The 20,623-nt window shown below is 25.9% G+C and overlaps 1 protein-coding gene across 1 annotated transcript in view; it reads left to right on the top strand.

Annotated features, from left to right (window-relative positions):
• The first annotated feature begins 9,143 nt into the window (after positions 1-9,143).
• LOC105363563 (ATP-binding cassette sub-family G member 1) overlaps positions 9,144-20,623 on the top strand; it is a 28,656-nt gene continuing 17,176 nt past the window's right edge. Inside the window, exon 1 of the mRNA XM_011501295.1 lies at positions 9,144-9,523. The gene's annotated coding sequence lies outside the window, so the exon portion shown is untranslated. The remainder of the gene's footprint in view (positions 9,524-20,623) is intronic.

Here is a 20,623-nt window from a genome sequence, read left to right as displayed (position 1 = left end):
GGGATACGATGCATATATAAGGGAGAAGTACGGATACTTGCTTATCCTTGCTTATGGCTTAGATTATAAAATGCATACCATAAACATTAATAAAATTCCATTGAAACTTTCTATGTCATTGTAATTATTAATTTGGTAAATTTTTTGTTTATTAAAGCAAAAAAAAAAAGAAAAATCAATGAACATAATATTTATAAGTATTATTTTTATTATGTTAATAATATCTTCGATCACTTATTTAATTGTATGAGAACAAAATATTTTTTATTTCAGAAATTATTTGCAACAATTGATAAATAATTATTCAATTATTATTAAGTAATTATAATTCTAATTGAAATTAAATTTATATTCTGTCAATGTAGTTTTATATCTTGTATTATTGTCGCTATACATTTTAAACGTTCAATTTAAAAAAATTATTCACATTACAAATATATCATTAATATTCGCTAATTAATATTTCAAAATTTTATTTAAAAATACTGTGTTCATAATCTACATTCTCGTCTTAATAAATCTCTAGGATCATTAATAATTGACCTTCAATTTGTATTTATTGTAATTTATAATTTTTCTGATTATTTTATGTTAAGCCGATTGAAAAGATTTCCTGCGTTATATTTTTGAACGAGTTCGATCATTTAAATAATATATTCTCATTATTATTAAGAAATGAAGATGTAGTACAGAATAAATTATAGACAATTAACGTAAAAATAAAAAATTAATGTTTAATAATGTTAAACAAAATTTAATAAAACACGAATGAGTTAATCCAAATAAATATATTTGTTCAATGCTACTAAATATTTGAGATAATTATGACTGTTTAATATTTATCAGTTAATAAATTCTTTATAATTTCTGTAAATCAAACAAATACTCTTTAATATTATTTAATTGTAATATATTTGCTTATTTAAGAAAAAAGCGTTTTCTGATTCTATTTTCAATAAAGCCAAAAGTTATGAAATAAACATAAATTTATTGAGAAAATCGACTGTGAAAAACATGATTTCTCATAGTCACACTAAATCTTATATGAAATTATCTTGTTAGCACATAAAATACATTTTTTTTTTTTTTTGTTATGATGATAAATTTATATCTAGTAATAAAACTTTATAAACCGCTTTATTATTACAGATTATTGGTTATATTTTTTCTATTATTCATATTAATTTTAAATTATTAGAATAATAATTAATTCAACAATTCTTGGAGATTTTATTCAACTAAAGCAGTAGTATTAGATAAAATAAATGGATATTTTAAAAGTTTTATTAATATATATATATATATATATATATATATTTATATATTATCAAGAGAAATTTCCATTTAGTTCAATAATAATGTGATAAGAGAAAATTTTTTTAGAAATACAAAGATTATTATTGAGAGAGAACATAAATCATTGTATATTCATAAAATAAATAATTCTACTTTTAAGCACATTCATATTATTGCTAATTTATTTTTAGTTAATTTTATACTATAAATAAAAAGATTATTTTATTCAATTTAACAAAGTTTTGTACTATTTAATATCAATATGCGATTGAAATTAAGAGTAATTTACAGATTTATCTCAATTATGATCAATGTCTAAAATAATAATTTGATTTTAATTATTATTTAATTTAAATAGCTTATAAAATTATGTCTATCGATTATATTATTAGCAAAAGTTATTTAATTCCTTATAATTATTATAATTAGAAAAATTATAAGAATATCATAAAATACGTTTAGTTTTTCAAAGAAGCGAAACTTTTACTGCGAGTAAAATTTATTAGATTATATATTTATTTGAATAAAAAGTAAACATTCATCGTAATTCAATATTTAATAATAATTATAGTGAAATTAAATTTTTCAACATTTTGCAGTTTAAAACACAATATATATAGATGGCAATATTAATTTATATTTGCAATTTGTAATTTTATACAAAGACTACTCAACATTTATATTTTTTATTTTCATTTAAGAATATGTGTTAATAAAAATATGGAATAAGTAAGGTTACTAATACAAGAGTAATTAGATGATTGTGGGCATTATGAAACGGCACGTCATGTCGGAAAAAATTTACAGAAATTAATTTCAACTGACGCCTACATATACTTGAAATGTAAAAAAATCAATGATGTGATATATGAAATATTGAATACGTAATTTGCATAGAAATCAATATTTCGACTAAAGACAAAAGGTAGACAAAAAATAACTGAAGAGTTTGATAATTATTAGTTAATAATCGATAATGATAATGATAATAAATCGAGAATTATAACTAAATATGAATATAATAGGTAGTTCTTTGAAGTCGCTAATTTATCATTTTTCAATAATTTTTTATCAAATTTTAATGTTATTATACATTTATTTAATTGCAATCTTCATTTTACAATATAAAAATTCTTCCAGCAAAATTAATCTTTCAGTTTTTCTTTTGCATCAAACATGATATATTAATGAAATTTGTATTAAAATTAGTTAATCAAACATCGCAAGCTTACACTTTTTTTTTTTTTTTTTTTTTTATACAATTTTAACAATCTCTATGTGCATTGACATATCTATACAAACATAAACTATTAAAAGTCAAAAGATTTTAAGCTCATCGTAGCTTCGTCTATGCCATTAAAACAAAAATCCATCGTTTCTTCTTAATTGTTACAAAAGCAGTCTGTATTGTGGTATAAAAATTATTTTACAATAAATTTCATCTACCAACTTAATTAGAACGGTTTACTCGTGTTATTGGTTATTTTAATTTATTTGTAAATGCTATTAAATCATTACTTCAAAATAAAGTGAAATGAAACGATATTATACAATTATGATAACTGATCTTATAATTGTTGATTGATGATGAAACTAGATTAAAATTATTTTTGAAAATTTTTGACAATCTTATTTACTGAGATTACAATATCGGGCTATGCATGCAAAAATAAAAATTATACGAATATTTATTCATTAAAATAATTGGGTTTATTGAAGGGAGATGAAATTATTTTGTCTAATCTATAATAAATGAAAAGCGGAAGTAATATTAGTCATTTAATACTATCAACAGCAGGAAAGCGAGACATAGTTCTAGACAACCTGAATATAGAGGAAGTTAGAGCAATGATAAATTACTTTTGAAAAACAATGTGAATATACAGTTAGTTCATAATTCTTTTGTACGAATAAATAATTTAATTTATAAATTAGTAATACAGTGTGGCGATTTTGTTAGTTATATTTACGAGCTATTCGGACAGTCAATATTATTAATACATATTTAATCAATAATGTATCTATATGCCAATAATATATCATAGATTAATATTTTACGTAATACTTATTTATGTAAGCGCAAATGCCTTTATGTTTAAGCATATATAATAAATATCAATTGACGATGAATATACACATTGAACGATCTATTTGTGAATGATAAAATGATGAAAATTTAAAAAACAATCTTATTTATTAAAAATAATAATTCTAAATTTTTCTTAATATTAAGATATTATAAATCTTCATCTGGACAATTATAATGAATGGTGAAGAAAAATTAATATAAAAATTAAATATATGAATAATAATTAATAATTTAAACACGTTTAATAACTATCATAAAAGACAAATCTTTCTTAAAAAAAAAAAAAAAAAAAAAAAAAAACAACAACAACAACAACAATTCAACAATTCAGTCTCTATTGTCTTCTATTGTTGACAAAGTGCAATAGATGAACGTATAGGCTAATGAATAAAATAATTATAATAATAAGAAAATATTTTTTTTCTTCGTTTTAAAATTACAATAACTCTATAGTCATTATTATAAAGAACTGAAAATTGTTTATAATAATATATTTTTCTAATATAGATAAAAGTATTTGTTGCGGTAATTATGTCACGATAAATGTATATAAAAGCTAATTTAGAAGTATTGCAGAGTAAATAGAGACCCAATTCAGATAAACAATAGTAATGCAAAAAATTATATACAAGAGAAAGTTCAAATAAACTACAATACACATTAAACTTTGATAGTCATCATAGGTAATCTGATTTCTAAAGGGATGATTTTATAGTAATTTTACATGCGCTTTAGCGATAATAATTTTGAAAGTAATGGTATACAGTGACATTTTACTAAATGTTTCTAATTTTACCAAAAACTAGAAGCATAACATAGTATTTTGTGAAATCAAACTTATATCGAATATTCATACATATTATTGGAATTTAAAATTATTTTAACTAAATGTCTATAATTATTAGGCACACGTTTACAATAGTAGAGAAGTTTGAATTTTAGTTTGATTAATTTTATGGATAAATCTAGTTAACAATTTTTTAATAAAATCAAAGCATAATTTTAAAATTCAAAAATAACAATAGTCGATTAATTAATTAATATGTAGTTTCATAATTTTAGTAGTTGACGTTGTAGTGAAAAAAATCTTTAGCGATATTATTAACGGTTAGTCCTATAAGATTTCTGTATATATTCAAATAAAAGCTTGAATATCAATAAAATGCTAATCATATATTACATAATGAATTATAAAAACATTAATTTGGAGGTAAATTTACATATGGTTTTTCCTTAATTATAATAATAAAGTAAACTTTTCTGCATATTAAATTGTTAGTATATACGATAGAGCAAAAAAAGGATATGATATGACTTTATAAAAAATATTTCATTTAGTATATCACAATATATCATTTAGTATTTTATGTCGTCCTATATATTTATATTAAAACATGATTTAGAGATATGTTATATGTAAAATCTATAAGTTTTTCAATAAATTAATAGTATTCAATTTCATAGTAATAAATTACTATAAAAAAGAATGATATAACTAATTTTTTCCATACAATATTTGGGGCGTTGCCTTTGCAATAACTTTCATACTGAAAGAAATACTCACTCTTGAAGTAGAATCAATTATTTTACTTAAATATTAATTTAGCATTCAATAAATGCATTTGCGATTGTTAAAAGTATAAAAGGTTTTTTTTAATGGATCATTCGGCAAATGTTAGTATTGCCAGTATTGTAAATATTATATGATTTGTGTGAATATATAATAATTTTACTTATTAAAAATTTCTGAGGTTATATTCTTTTGTAGAGAAATTATTTACTAATTAGTCGGATGCTGTTTAAATAAATAATTATAACATTTCAAAAAACGTGATGAAATAATTTTTGTAGTTTCATGTTGATGTCAATAACAATAGAAGAATGATGTTCGATCTGATAATAAGGCGAATAATGCAAATAATTTGATGCTGGATTAAAGACACAAAGACGAAACGAATAAAATATTTGCGATACTATTTATAAATACAGTTAACAAGTGGAGTAAAAAATCTGAAAGCTCTTTCAAGTTTATAAAGAAACTACACTAATTATTGAAAATTAAGTAATTCCAAATTAAATTTAAGTACCAATTCAAAAATACATACTTCAAGAGTTAATTAGTTTGTTAAATGTTAGTATAAATTATAAGTCAATGGCTACGAATTTATCTTAAACTATCTTAATCTTAATATAAATATATATATATATATATATATATATATATATATATATATATATATAATAATAATAATAATAATAAAAGTTTTTATTTTTAATTTATATATTTATATTTTAAATTAAAAGTTCGATTTAAAAAATTTGTAACGATTTTTACCAAGCAAACATACATAAAATTTTTCGATGATTCATGTTATTTTAAAATTTATCGATTATCCGAATGAATGTCTAAAGCGTGATTTCAAATGATCACTTTTATCTAATCAACGCTTTTTATTCTTACTTTTCTACATTGTTAAAATATTCAATAATAGGTAATGAAAAATATTTAAGATACAGTAGCATATGATAATAAATAAATAGTACATTAATAATAAATTAAAATTTAACCAAATCAATTGCATTGATTATGCAATAGCATTGTAAGTTTAATAATCCAAAACAATTGAGCAATAATTTTATAAGATTTAAATGGTAATTTAATTAAATGTTAACGTTAATTTCATTTTGAACGAAGTAATTAATTAATTTATTGCACACAGTCGCTCGAAGATAAAATAAACTTTTCGAGCATTAATAAGCGTAATTATTTGTTTATATTTCAATAACTATAAAAACAAATACTCATAGATTATATGTATTTCTTCTATGTTAAAATTTATCTTCAAATAAATTGTATAAGAATAAAAAGATGTTTAAATAGAGCGAAGCCGGTATTTGTATTTGTATTGCATGTAAGGTATTTAATGAGAGAGTGAGATGATAGAGAGATAAATTTTTGTCAGCATTATGAAATCGAAATAAGTGTAAAATAATAATTAATCAATGGAATTAATTAATTAATTAATTAATTGATTAATTAATCAATTAATCAATCAAATATTAAGTATATGGAAATTTTTAATTGAAAACATAGAAAATCGATATTTTATTGAAAATACCGTAGTAAAAAAATTATCTAAAAAAGTGCATCGATTATTAATTAAAAGAAGAAAGCATGAAATTTAATTGCAATATAATAATGTTAAATTAATATATTTAAATATTTTAATTATTTATACAATGTTCATTACTAATTTGTTTCTATTTTTATACCTTATTTATATGAGCAATTAGGATTTCCTCATTTTTAGCAGTTTTATGTTAAATTGTTAAATTATGTTAAATTAGAGTCAACTAAGATTCATATTATATTTGATAAGTTACTGTGCAAAAAAAAACTTTGATATTTTTTGCAAATATTTAAAATGTTAATTTATGTTTATTCATCCAATTCTAGAGAAGTGTCGTCACAGCTGCATCCACCAATATATTTAAATAGATTTTCCATTGCATATTCATATTCGTGTGAAAGCACAGACAAGCACAGACACAAAATTCTTTTCATTCTGATATTGCATGTAATATTTTCTTTTATTTTCAATATTCACATGATCTTGTTATTAGGGATAGACATTAGTATTTATTGTTATTATATAAAGTTACTTAAATATATACTCGTTGCAGATGAATCAAACTATCCAAGATGCGAATGAACAGAACTTTAATTATTTTTTTTCTTCTCTTTTTTTCTTCTATATTTCAAGGATGTTTGTAACAATAATAGCTATATTCCTACAATATGCTAATTGTTATTTGTGTCCTTTGGTGAGTCGAGTAACAACGGATTTTCTTCGTTATTCAAAAAAAAAAAAAAAAAAAAAAGGAAATTGGTACTCCTCTGTCTAAATAAGTTTTATATGATGGCTAAATGTTTATATTTGAAATTAGAAATCTTCGGAAATATAAGTTTCTTACATTAATATCTTTGACATTCATTAATTCGCATGAATTTCTGCTTTTAATTGAAAAGTTATACTTAAGAATCAGTGTGAATGATTTGCTGTTAGAGTAGCAAGAAACATTTTCATTGAGAGAATAACGGACATGTTGAATAATTTTTTAATAATTTGATTTCATTTTCTTATTAAAGAAAAATATGATGAAATAAGTTATTAAAGTTTATTTTAATTTTTCTTAAAAGTATCTTAAGATTATTTAGAATTAAAATTAGATTAATAACACTAAAAGTCTAAGTACTTATTATCTTGAGAATGCTTTAATAGCAAATTTTACAAATTACTCAACAAAGTATTTTTTTCCTCTTTTCTTTTTTTATACATAATTATTAAAGTAAATACTCGGTACGTTAAACTATCATCAATTCATTAAGATTTGTTCCAATATGTTGTATATATTGTTTTCAAAAATTAGATATCATTATTATTTATTTTATGTGACATATTTGTTATTTACATCTTTTAATAGAAATCATTACATTCGTCCTTAATGCTTATTGGGCATTTTTGGTCGTCAAATGAAATGTCTTTGGATTTTACAATAACTAATAGAGACAATTTTTTTTTTTTTTTCAATTAAGAGCAATCATGTGCTTTTTTTTATTAATATTTTGAATTAAATACCAATTATTATAGTATTTGGGAAAAATTTGATTGAAAACAAAAATTGGAATATAACGTGATTATAAGTTAGCATAAAGCAATGTAATGTTAAATGTAGATAAATTATAACGTGTAGTTAAATTAATTACTTACTCATTATCTATAAAGTATTGTGAAACAAGCATTTTATTAGAAATAAGTTAATAGTTGAAGGAAAAAGATGACGAAAAATATATTCAATACATTCCACAGTTACATAGAATTTATTTGGTTGAGATAATTAAGAGATTTTAATTCATAAGTAATTAAAAAGTATGGAAAAATCTTTAGAATATTAATTGGTATGCTCAAGAAATTATATCTTTCGCACTTTATAAAGTTATTTTGGGCTCATTTGATTCGTACATTCAATACACATACAACAAACTAGAAAATGAGAAAGTACTTTTTTTCAAGGATCCATACCTTAGGAATATATTTTCTAAGAAAGCTTAAGTATAAATGGCTATTTGATTAACGTCAATATGTGTCAAGCGGCCTCTTTTATTGCGATACCATTGCAAAAAGCATATACATGATTTTGAAATTCAGCAACAATATCCCATTGTTGAATTATCTTAATTAATTTTGGGAAATCGATTGGCTACGAGACAATTGTAAGGATGATCGTCAACGCCAAACATCAGCAAAGTAAGTTTGCTCGTTTCGAAGAGGTAACCTTTTCTCTCTCTCTCTCTCTCTTTCTCTCTCTTTCTCTCTCTCTCTCTCTCTCTCTCTCGCTCTCTCTCTCTCTCTCTCTCTCTCGCTCTCTCTCTCTCTCTCTCTCTCTCGCTCTCTCTCTCTCTCTCTCTCTCTCTCTCTCTCTTATCTCAGTGAAATCCTAGGGTCCCGCTAGACTTGCGTTATAAGGCCCGAACGATCCCAAACTCAACACCCGTTGAAAACTATCCCGAGAATCCGATTTTTGGACCGCAAAAGGTGATCGCCCGCGGGAGAAGCCCGCGCCACGTTTAAGGAGACGGGGGAGGGCAGTGGCCGTTACGTATAAAAAACAAGGGAAGAAAGGAGAGGGCGTCGCGGCGCGAGAAACCCCGGCGCAGTCAAGGCGAGACGGCGTCCACGATTTGCCGAGTCCAGTTAGTTAGTCGCAGTCCGCAGCTAGAAACGGACGGAGACGGACGCGCGCGCGCGCGACTCACCTATCATCTCCGTGGCAGGAGAGCTGCCAAACTTCTGGCCGCAGGTTCGTCTGGCGTCGGTGCGGAGGACACGTGGAGCCCTGGTGAGTACGAGTGGGAGCCGCGGGGATTCCGGTATGGGAGCGGGCGGCTCTCTTTCATTTTCGACTCCTCGGCCGACGTTTTGACACCGACGACTGCCTTCCTGGCTGATGCATTGCGAATTCGTCGAGTACGTAAACCTCGTTGCTTCGGGTCAATTCGAGATCGGAACGATGCTGTGGCTTGAAAATGTCGACGGTGTTTCATTCGGGGGTTGAGATGACAGAGGAGTGATATTTGTAAGTTGAGTATTGCTCGTGAAATCGAGTGAGTGTGGCGGATCGTGCAGTTTGCATGCCGATAATTGAGTTGTGTCACTTTGTGGCGGGAGCGCAAAAACAAAACGAGAGAAGTATTGACAGAGAGAGAGAGAGAGAGAGAGAGAGAGAGAGGGTATTTGACAGACAGCTATTCTGACTATATTGTCTATATTTATTGACAGTAGCTCCTGCTACTTGTAGCATCCAGATACGTCTTACGCGTAATAACCAAAATGCATTTTTAGGTTTTGTGGTTTTTTATCATTGTCGCCTTATTAAAGTATTCGACGAAAGTTGTATCTCTATGAGTCCATTGAAAGCTTTTTTTTTTCTTCTTTTTTTTATTATTATTATTAAGATGCCTTGAAATAATTTTTTGTTTATATGTATATATGGCACTTTATCGAATGTTTAATTAATATTTTGTGTATTGGAAATTTATCTTGAATATGTTGGCGAAGCTACTCATTAATTTCAATGTTTTAATCCAAATGAGAAATTTTTAAATCCAGTTTTACCAGCGAACAAACATCTAATTCCTACGTTAAATTTATTTGATAAATTACTTTCCCGCCTCAGTCGAAGAGCAATTAATAGTATAATTTTTCTATTCCTCTCTATTATCTCGTGAATTAATATCGATACTGGGAATTGATTATACTTATTTAAATTGAATTATTTTCTTCCCTATTCTATATACGTAAATATGATGAGTAGCTACTCATTGTTTTAAATCTTTGCTATTCTTACATTTTTTATCTCAATAATTAAGGGAGAATAATTATTGAAACGGCATTAAAATTAATAATTACTATAGGACTGTCTTCCTCAGTATTTACCTAGTTATAAGTATCAATGTTTTCCTTTCTCGAATATCAAACAGAAGAAAGAGAAGGATAGAGGAGAGAAAGCGAAAGAGAAAGGAAGAGAATGATGTATACGAGTGTGTGCTAGATTTTTTTTTCAAATTTATGCAAACAATGTAATGCAAACAACATGAACATCTGACATATTGATGTATTTGCAACAATAGATGACGCATATTTAAAATATGCTAGCATATTAAAAGTACGATGAAATAATAATTTCTTCGTATATATTAAATTAAATAAATTAAAAATTTGAAAATTTAACGAAAAGAAGACAAGAAATTACGTTGGGAATTGATTTAAAAAAAAAAAAAAAAAAATCATTTAATGACAGAGTTATATTTCAATATGTGAAAAAATTATTATATAATTAAACGTCACTTGTGAAAAAATTATTCTTTATATGTTTTGAAATCAAACAAAATTATAATAATTATAACATTGTTAAATAAATAATAAAATGCTACTGTTTTTTTTTTAATTTACAATGAAGCTACGAATAAATCGAATTTAATTACGAATAAAAAGTTGTAAAATTCCTTTAAATCACTTTGCTTGTGCATCTAAATTATAAATGACACTTTAAACTATGGAAAATATGTTACGAATGACAATATTTGCAAGAGAAAAATGTTCTTTTTTAAATTTATTCTGTCAAGGCTTTTCAGTATTAATTAGATAACAAAAATATTGATTTTAATTCATTTTCTAAAATTATCACTATGTTGATTGTTTTCAAATGATAATAATAACTATCACAATATATTATAAAATTAGAAGCGCGTTTGCGTTATAACAGAATGAAAATATATATATATATATATATATATATATATATACATACAACAATTCGGGTAATTAGTTGATTTTTATATAAAACGTATTTATAGTAGCGAAGAAGGGGAAACTGGAGAAGAAATTTATTTACCGTATTAGGTAGGTTTTTCCACTTTATTATAAATAAATCGATGTTATTTTGTATATTAAAATGAATGGATTGAAATTTTTTGCTTGGAAAATGCTTTACTGGTAATTCCGTAATAATAGTTTTTTTTTTTGTTTTTTTTTTTTTTTTGAGAATTAGAATATTTTTATTATATTCGGCAGCATAGTAACAAATAATATGAGTTTAAAATTTAAAAAGACGGAAATTAAATTTCATATGCGTAATGATAATGGTATTTGAAAAGATTAATGTTTCCGAGGCTTTATCGATTGTTAATTTTTTTTATTCGAAAAAGAAATAATGTATTAAGAAACTCAGGAATATGCATTCATTTCGACTATTTCATTGTACAAAATACGAATAGATATATTATTCAATACAGTTCGGCTGATGCAATTATAAACTATATACCTTTAATAATATTGTATAATTCTAGGATAAAATATCGTATTTATGGTCTTTTCAATTTTCATATACGTAAAAAGTACAAGATCTTAGGGGTGAAAGGGGTAGGGAGTAGGGGAGGGGGAGAAGCATAATTGTGGGATGGAAAATTGTTCGGTAATGTGTGTCGAAAGAAAATTCCAAGCTTTATACCTTAAATACCATTATTTATCAAAATTCGCTGGTCTTGTATTTAAATTATATAATGAATCGTGAAATTATTAATTACCACAAATTGAAAAACTTACAATTATTTTTACTCCGAATGTCCAGTTTTATCATTGGTTAAAATAATTGAGAGTTACCGTTAAATTTTCGTATATCAGGCATAGTATTCATCTCCGATAATAAAAAGAACATATCGTTTTATCAATCGATCAAGCGATAAAAGCGAAACAATGAAAATTCTTACCAAAACAGCACCGATCTCTCAAGATAAAGCGTTTGAAATAGTTTCAACATAATCAAAAAAATTTAAAAATTTCAAACATCAAATTCACAAGAAAACCTCGTAAATCGAAATATCCTTTTCCCTCATGTAAAGTGTCAATGTCATTGTAACGTACCAATCAAGAAAGTTTATCTGCCTCTACGTTATCGGCGCTTTATCTGTCCCCCGATCATTCTCACGTAGAACGAGATAATGACATTTGGAATAAGGTGAGAAGCTGAAAGGGCACGCTTCACCTAAAATATTCGTTTCCTCGGTTCGTTAACGATCGCTCCTCCGAGTCCGATATCACATTTCATTTTCATTCTCGGCATGCCGATCGTTCAAGACGATGTTTGCGCAAAGTGCAGCTTAGCAATGGATTTTGTAAATTCGTTGATATATACGTACATAGTATGATCTTTGTCACGAAGATTTATTGCGATACTTAAAATAATTTGCCATTAAAACTTAACATTACACTAATATTATGGGTGACATAATATATGTTGGTATATTACAGCTGAATATCTCCAGGAAAATATTGAAATTAACAATTAAGAATGTCACTTATAAATATATCCTTATCAAATTATGTTTTTCTCACCACAGTAAATCATAATCTGTATTTATAGATTATAGTTTATCTACTTCAAGGTTTTTCTCATTTGATGCAATTCAAAATTTACCATTTAGAGGTCAAGATTCCGTGACATATAATTTTATTGCGATTTTCTTTAATTTTACAATTTGTTATTATTAATGTTTATTTACGATTATGTTATAGTTCCAGTGGCAGCGTCTGCTGCCACTTATACGCTCAAACTTACTTGTCGCTACAATCATTGTCGATAAATCCGTTGTTTTGTTGCGGACATGACGAAATCAATTACATGCAGCGCCATGGATATTATTACCTTACAATTAAATATTACGAATGGAAATGTCGTAATAGTTTAAATTAGCCGAGCGTAGCCTGCTGATCATGAAATCGTTAGCCGAACTCGGTACGCCGACTTAAATATAAGCTAAGTCATAAGTTATATTGAGATGAGGTTGGAAAAAACGAGTATGTGTTTACATTCGATGAGCGATGAATTTTTTGCGCATAAATGGATGATGTCGTTAGCCGATACGTGCAAATATATGTAAATAAATCATCGGAACCTCAAAGCCGATAATTGCCGAATGCAAATAATCATCTTCGTTTCCATAAACGGGCTGGACATAAGCCAATCGCTTCTGCACTTATTCGGAGCTTTTCTACATCGGTCCGAGTCTCTCTTACAGCAGCACAATACAAAGGTGGATAATAAATGATTTATCGCGAGCAGTTTCACGATAGATAAATCGATCGCCTACGCGATATCCAACGGGACGTCGATAAAATCGTGTCACTACTCTACCATTACGTTACCATTGTCCGATCGGATATTAGTATTTCTTCATTATATATTTATTTATCATTATAATATGCGATCCGGAATATGAAATTCGTAGTAATCTGGCACGAGTGAAATGTCTCAAGCTCAATTGTTTTTAAAACAATATCTGCTTTTATAATTAGGGGAGAAATTTTTTTTCTTTTTAATTTTTATTTTTTTTTTATTTTTTTATTTTTTTTTTTTTTTTTTAAGCACACTTACATAACTCGTACTAGACGATAATTAACATTAGCATATGACAGTGGTCAATTGAAGCAAAATCTTATTGGTTAATATTAATTCGTATTTTACAGGCTGAATTATTTTAAAATTCGTATAGTTCACTTAAATGAATAATACTTACGTAATTATTATTGTAAGGCACAGAAAATTTGTACGAATGAATTACAATGGACCGGTAATTAAGCTTAAGTGAGATCTTACATTAATTTGGAAAATAACAAGGTGTAAATAATTTTTTGCATTTTATATACATTCAATAAATACTAAATGACACCATTAATGACGCATTTATCAATGCTATTTGAGCATTGAATATACGAGCTGACGTATAAAATATCAATATTTCTAATTATTCTAATTACTTTAGGCCTTACTGATATAATTGCACTATATTAGTGTAAAATTACTTTATCGCTGCATTTTATAATTTCTTATTATATATAATATATTGAGTAAGTAAACTGTGCATATTTTAATACTCAAAGAAATTACAGCTAGATTATCCTACGATATTATTCTGAAAAATTATTATAAACAAAAATTTTGTCTATTTTATAACTTATGAATATATTTTTAATCGGGTGTACATTTATAATTAAGTATTATTTATTTTTATCTCTATAATTTTCAACATAGACTCTATTCTCTATACTAATCAATCGCCTATCTTCAAAATTTGACCGAATTTGTTTTCTTATAAATATAATCTTTATAAATTGTAATTGTCATGTCAGTGTGAAATATTCTTGGTGATGCTAGACGAATTCATTTCGTTTCATTTATAGATTTTTAAAATTTACAGTCACGAAAGTCACGAGATTCAGAAATTCGCTCGGCATACATAGTAAAGATGCTCGGGAGATGCAAAAATAGGATTTTGATGACATAATTGACAATGACACAGACAAGAACGGCGATGAAAAACGTATTTACAGTTGCGAAGTAAATATCTAGCAAACATTTTAAGGATTCATCATCAATCTACTCACGATTACTCCATGAAAACGAGTTTCTCTATTTCATCTACGTATTAAGAAACACGAACGAATCTTTATTACAGCCAGTACAAACATTATATTGACAAATATTTCAATTTAAGGTAAACCATCATTGCTTCCATAATAATCAAATAAAAAAATAACGTATGCAGCACTCATTGTCTCAGTAAAATGAATCTTAAATTTCTATCTACGTATTATGTTAAAGAAAAAAAAAAATTATTTAATTGTCAAGTCGAATTTTAATATATTAATCGAGATCGTGGATATATTGCATTCATTATAAAGTAGGAATTGTAATATATTTTTAAAAAGATCGTTAAAGGTATTTATTATATATATATATATATATATATATATATATATATATATATAATACAAAATTTAAAATAATATGAAATAAATGATGCTATAAGACATACATTATAAGAAACAAGTTCGTTTATGAACTTGGGACCATTGTAATAAGCTTTATAAACTTAAGTGAAAATAGGAATTCCAAATTCACTCTTGTATAATTGATGCTTTCGCAATAAGAAATTACAGGCGTATTGTGGGAGGTCCAGTTTCAAAACTTGTATTTCTTGGCCTTTAATTATTTCATGAGATTGGATTCTACACAGATATTTTTCTTCGTTTCGAGTTTATATATGTGTGTGTGTGTGTGCGCGCGCGTGCGCGTGTCTATAGGAAAATGAAATACAGAATATATTACATACGTGAGAGTATGATTTAAATACATTATTATTAATGTTTTTAATATCATTTGGAGTTTAATTGATTCAATACTGCTATTAGTACTTGTAGATTTTCTCATAATTTATCATTGTGTGTAAAGACTTTCTGTAAAAAATTCAAATTACTATCGCAAGTACTGTTCAGAATATCAAATGTAGTAACAAATATAAAATACATATATTATTATTATTATTATTATTATTATTATTATTATTATTATTATTATTATGAGATGTAACAACTCGTTCAATATAATAAATTGAAAATTACAATTTTATAATTAGTTAGCATCCGTATGTTTCCATTTACAAAATTTTATTAATTTTAATAAATATGAAATAAAATATAGTTTATTATAAAATATTATTCGTCTAGGGTTTTATTGTTTTACGTCTAGTTTAATTTAATTATTTACGTTATTACAATATTATTCTTTGTCGAAAGATAGAGCACATATTTTCATTACAATAGTATAATATTTATCTTGTAATAAAATGTAATTTTTTATATATTTATACATATAATGGTGCAAGTTGTATTTACATGACATTAAACTTTTCGGTTTCTCTCAGTGAATTCATTATGGTAAGGCATTTTAAAGGTCCATAAAGTCATTTGGTAATATTATTAAGCTATATGAATTTTATGAATCATTGCGATAGAATAAATTTAAAACTACTATGTTTATATTCAAGAGAAAAGAGACAATGACAATTTACAATAAACCAAAAAATTAGCCATTTTCTTTTGTGAGACTGATTTATCAGGATGAATCATACATACGTAGAGTTGTTTATACTGAAACTATTCATTTTTAAAAATATAATTAAATCATTGATTTGTTCGACATTTCGATTACGGAAAATTTGTTTTATGAATAATCATTTGAAATAACGAAGTGTAGAGGTAAATAATAAGAATACAAGTATATTTAAGTTATTTAGAATTCGGTTATTTCAAAATTCGTTCACTATTATTGTAAATACTGAAGTAGAGATAAAATCGGATAGTTATAAATTAATTTTTTTTTACAATTGTATTTCTAATTTATTACGAGGCTAAAGAACAAAAAGTCAATAGTGATGCTGTTGTAAACGATGGTCATGATAATAAAACTGAAAGGAAAAAAAAAATCACATAATATAAGCCGTAAATTGTATAGAAATATCGTAAAGTTTGTTTTTTAATTATACATGAAAGATATAAGCGAATCATTTATTGAAAAGATTATTGTAATACAAAAAATTTTCTTGTTTTTTTTTTCCCCCAAGCATTAGGAATACGGACAAAATTCAAAGCAAAGTTCATTAATAACATAAATTTGAATTTTTAATAATACAAAATAAATAAGAAAAAATTTTTCATTTCTTCACAAATCAAGTTTTAATGAATAATTTTAATCATTCTTAAATGTCATTATAGATTTAATGAAACGAATAATAAAATTGGAAATAATTCTTTTATGCCTAATCGTGATGGTCGATTTGAAAATTATTATTACAATTTGGATAGCGTTAATACAATGTAGTAATTAATTAAATGTCGTAATTAATTAAATTATATAGCATATATCAAAGTCTATATCAGTCATATAACAATTTCTAATCGACTGCATCGTGTCGACCTTCCTTGATCAACGAGCAAATACCAATGACTTTGATTGCTTATCCGGGAATACTGGGTGTACTTGGTACAGGTAAGGGCGGATTGAAAGTATCGCGAACGAAACCAATGATTCTTCTCTACGGGAGATGAATCGAAAGTGCCGCTCGTTACGTAAGTCGATCGCTGATCTAACGTACGACTAGGAGTTTCGCCGTTCTATTTCATCCCTTCTCCTTTTCACACACAGAGAGAGAGAGAGAGAGAGAGAGAGAGAGAGAGAGAGAGACAGAAAGATGCACAACGATTCTATCGTCGCATAAATTTGATAATCGTCGCTCGTACCAGCGGCGCGAGCCATTAGGTCGCACGTGTCCTTCCACGTTATTTTCCCCGTCCTATCAGCTCGAGCTTTTATCCATGCAAAAGCTTACACCATGACGCATTATGAGATCGATCGATCGCGCAAACCACTCGATCCAATCAATACATTATGTTGTAAAATCCAATGGATTTTGACGATTAAATTTTCGAATTAAATGAGGTAATAGACATACGGATAATATTGCTCCAAGCCTGTTGCAATACAAATTATTATTGTTTTTTTTTCGTTTAAATGTTTTTCATTTATTTATTTATTTATTTATTTATTTAAGATACATTAGCATCGAAATGGTGACTCTCTTGGAATATGTCATTACAAGTAGACTCCGATAAATCTCTAATCGCTCTAATGTCAATTACGTCATCCAGTAATGATACATTAGCCGTTAATAAATAAAAAAATACGAATTCTAAATAATTTCAAAATATTATTGTAAAATACCATAAATCAATCATTTTCATTTAGAATCAATAGGAAACATTAAATAAGCGCAAAAGCACGTTTACATGTAAATTATATTAATTATGTTTATCGATGCGTATAAAGGTAGGTACGCATGTACATTCGATGATATGCAATTTTTTTTTATTTCTTTTTTTTTTTTTTTTTTTTTTGTAACAGTGACATGGAATTCTCAAATATACACTTACTCCCTATTACTTAATAACTATATTAATTACAAAAATACGATATAATTAGAGTTGTAAACTAAGGTAAGATTTGTCCATATAGTTATCAATGTTTTATTGATATAAGCATTATTGATGTTAATAACTTTTCTTGATAGTGATATGTATGTAATATTATGTATACATCATGAGATCAATATTATCATAAATAAACTAGTTTGTCGTATGTTTTTCATTGGTTTATATTTGAGAACAAAAATAATTTATTCTTTACGTCTTACATACATAAATTTTAATGGAGTGTTAATTTGCCCATAAACATTAACGGCGAGTTAAAATTGTTTTATAAATGATATGAATAAAATAGATTAATATTATTTATTTACAAAGGACTGTTTGTAAATTATGTAATATATATTTTGAAAAATAAAGACAAAATTTTTAATGCATTTTTAACGATAATTAACGTACTTTTATTTATATTCTGAATCGAAATGAAAATAATGGAAAGCAATGTTTGCAATTTATATTAGCATTCTAATTTAATTTGTTAAAAAATTTTATCGCTATTGTTAGTATTATGATCGTCATTGTTATTGTTACTATGAATAATTTTAGGATTAATTTTTTATTAATACAATTAGATCACGAAAGATTTTGCATTTTTAATGTTATCTATGTTACTAATTATTCTCCCATACAGACTTGAAAAATATACAATAGATAGTATTATGTTTTAATAATTTACTTGATTATTTGACAACAATAGATTATGTATATATATATATATATATATATATATATATATATATATATATGTATTATAATTAATAGTTTATTTGTGTGAATTTCCTTATATTTCAGCAAATAAAAAATTATTATTAATAAGATTGTTCTACATGAGCCTAAATAGATTAACGACATTTTGTAATCGATAGAATTTGTTTACTTATATCGGTCAGCCAAATGACAATTATTAGTTAGTATGAAGAGATTATAAATAATGGCATGAAAATTATAGCTCACAACCTTTACTTGCATAAAAATTATATTTATCCTCTCTAGTCTCGAAAATGATCGCAGTCACTTACCCAATGCAAATAGGTCGAAACGCTGACCACTTCGATTTATTTCATTATTTTAATTGTGTTCGCGTAGACCAATCAAGTCTATTTAAACTAATTTATTATCATCGGAGACATCTGAATTTAGTAAACAATTTATTGCATAAGATGCGTCTTAAGTCCAAGCTTATTAATATGTTGCACATAAGACTTCTATTATCTATTATTCTATTATTAAGTTGGTTATTCTCATTTATAGTAGAAATTAATCTTTAACCTAAAGCAGCGTCGTGCGTTCTTTTAAGGTAATGCACACTGAAAACTATTTTATGCCTTAGAATGGGATAGTAAATATATAATCATTATCACTTTCTCATGCACTTAATAATTTTTACCGTCTATGCACGTGTACCTAGTGATTCATAAAGCGATAAATTGTATTGAATATTCTAAAAAATGTTGTTGTATAAAATAACTCTGTGTATGTGCGCGTGTGTGTAAATATTATTTAACGAGGTATTACGTGGTTGATAACTTTTTTTTATTCACAATTAATGTAAAAGGCAATTAAAATTCATAGCCTTACTATGCGTTATTACAATATATTAATTTGCAAACTAAACATAAAATAAAGGACACGCGGTACAATGTTATTTCTCCTGTAGCAGCGTAATTAGACATTAAAACAAAACCGTAAAATGTACCTTAAATTAAAACAGATACCAATGGGCGCTATTACTTTAGTATTGTTTTTACTCGTTAGTACATATAAGAATGTAAACATTTGTGGACTTTTGAACAGGATTTAACGCACTAAGAAATGTTAAAAGTGCGCTTATATGTAGAAAAGATGAAGTATTGCATAAACATTGTTTCATTGGTTATTATTTTTATACGGCTGACATTGCTTATCAAATCAAATATATTTATCTATTTAAATATAGAAGGTAAAAGCATAGCTCGTTCAATTTTCGTTATTATTATTTTTCAAGCAAAAAGAATTAAAGAGAGTTACGTTCTTCTTATAAAAGTAACAATTAAGGAAAATTACCTTAAATAAACAATACAAAATGAATTTTATATTTTTACGACAAAGGACATCGTTCGGTTTCTCAAAATTATTTCAGCTTTAATTAATGTTAGTTGGTTTCATGAATATACACTACGACACTAAAATTATATGATTATGTTTATTTATAATATAATTGAAAGATTAAGATAAGTTGAAAGGCTGTAAGAACGAGAAGTTTGAAAAAAAAAAAATTAATTTTCTATTATTTGTAATTAATTTAAAGCATATATTAAAA

The sequence above is a fragment of the Ceratosolen solmsi genome, unplaced genomic scaffold (assembly GCF_000503995.2).
Source record: "Ceratosolen solmsi marchali unplaced genomic scaffold, CerSol_1.0 scaffold3, whole genome shotgun sequence".
NCBI lineage: Eukaryota > Metazoa > Arthropoda > Insecta > Hymenoptera > Agaonidae > Ceratosolen > Ceratosolen solmsi.
This window is presented reverse-complemented; position numbering and strand designations above follow the sequence as displayed.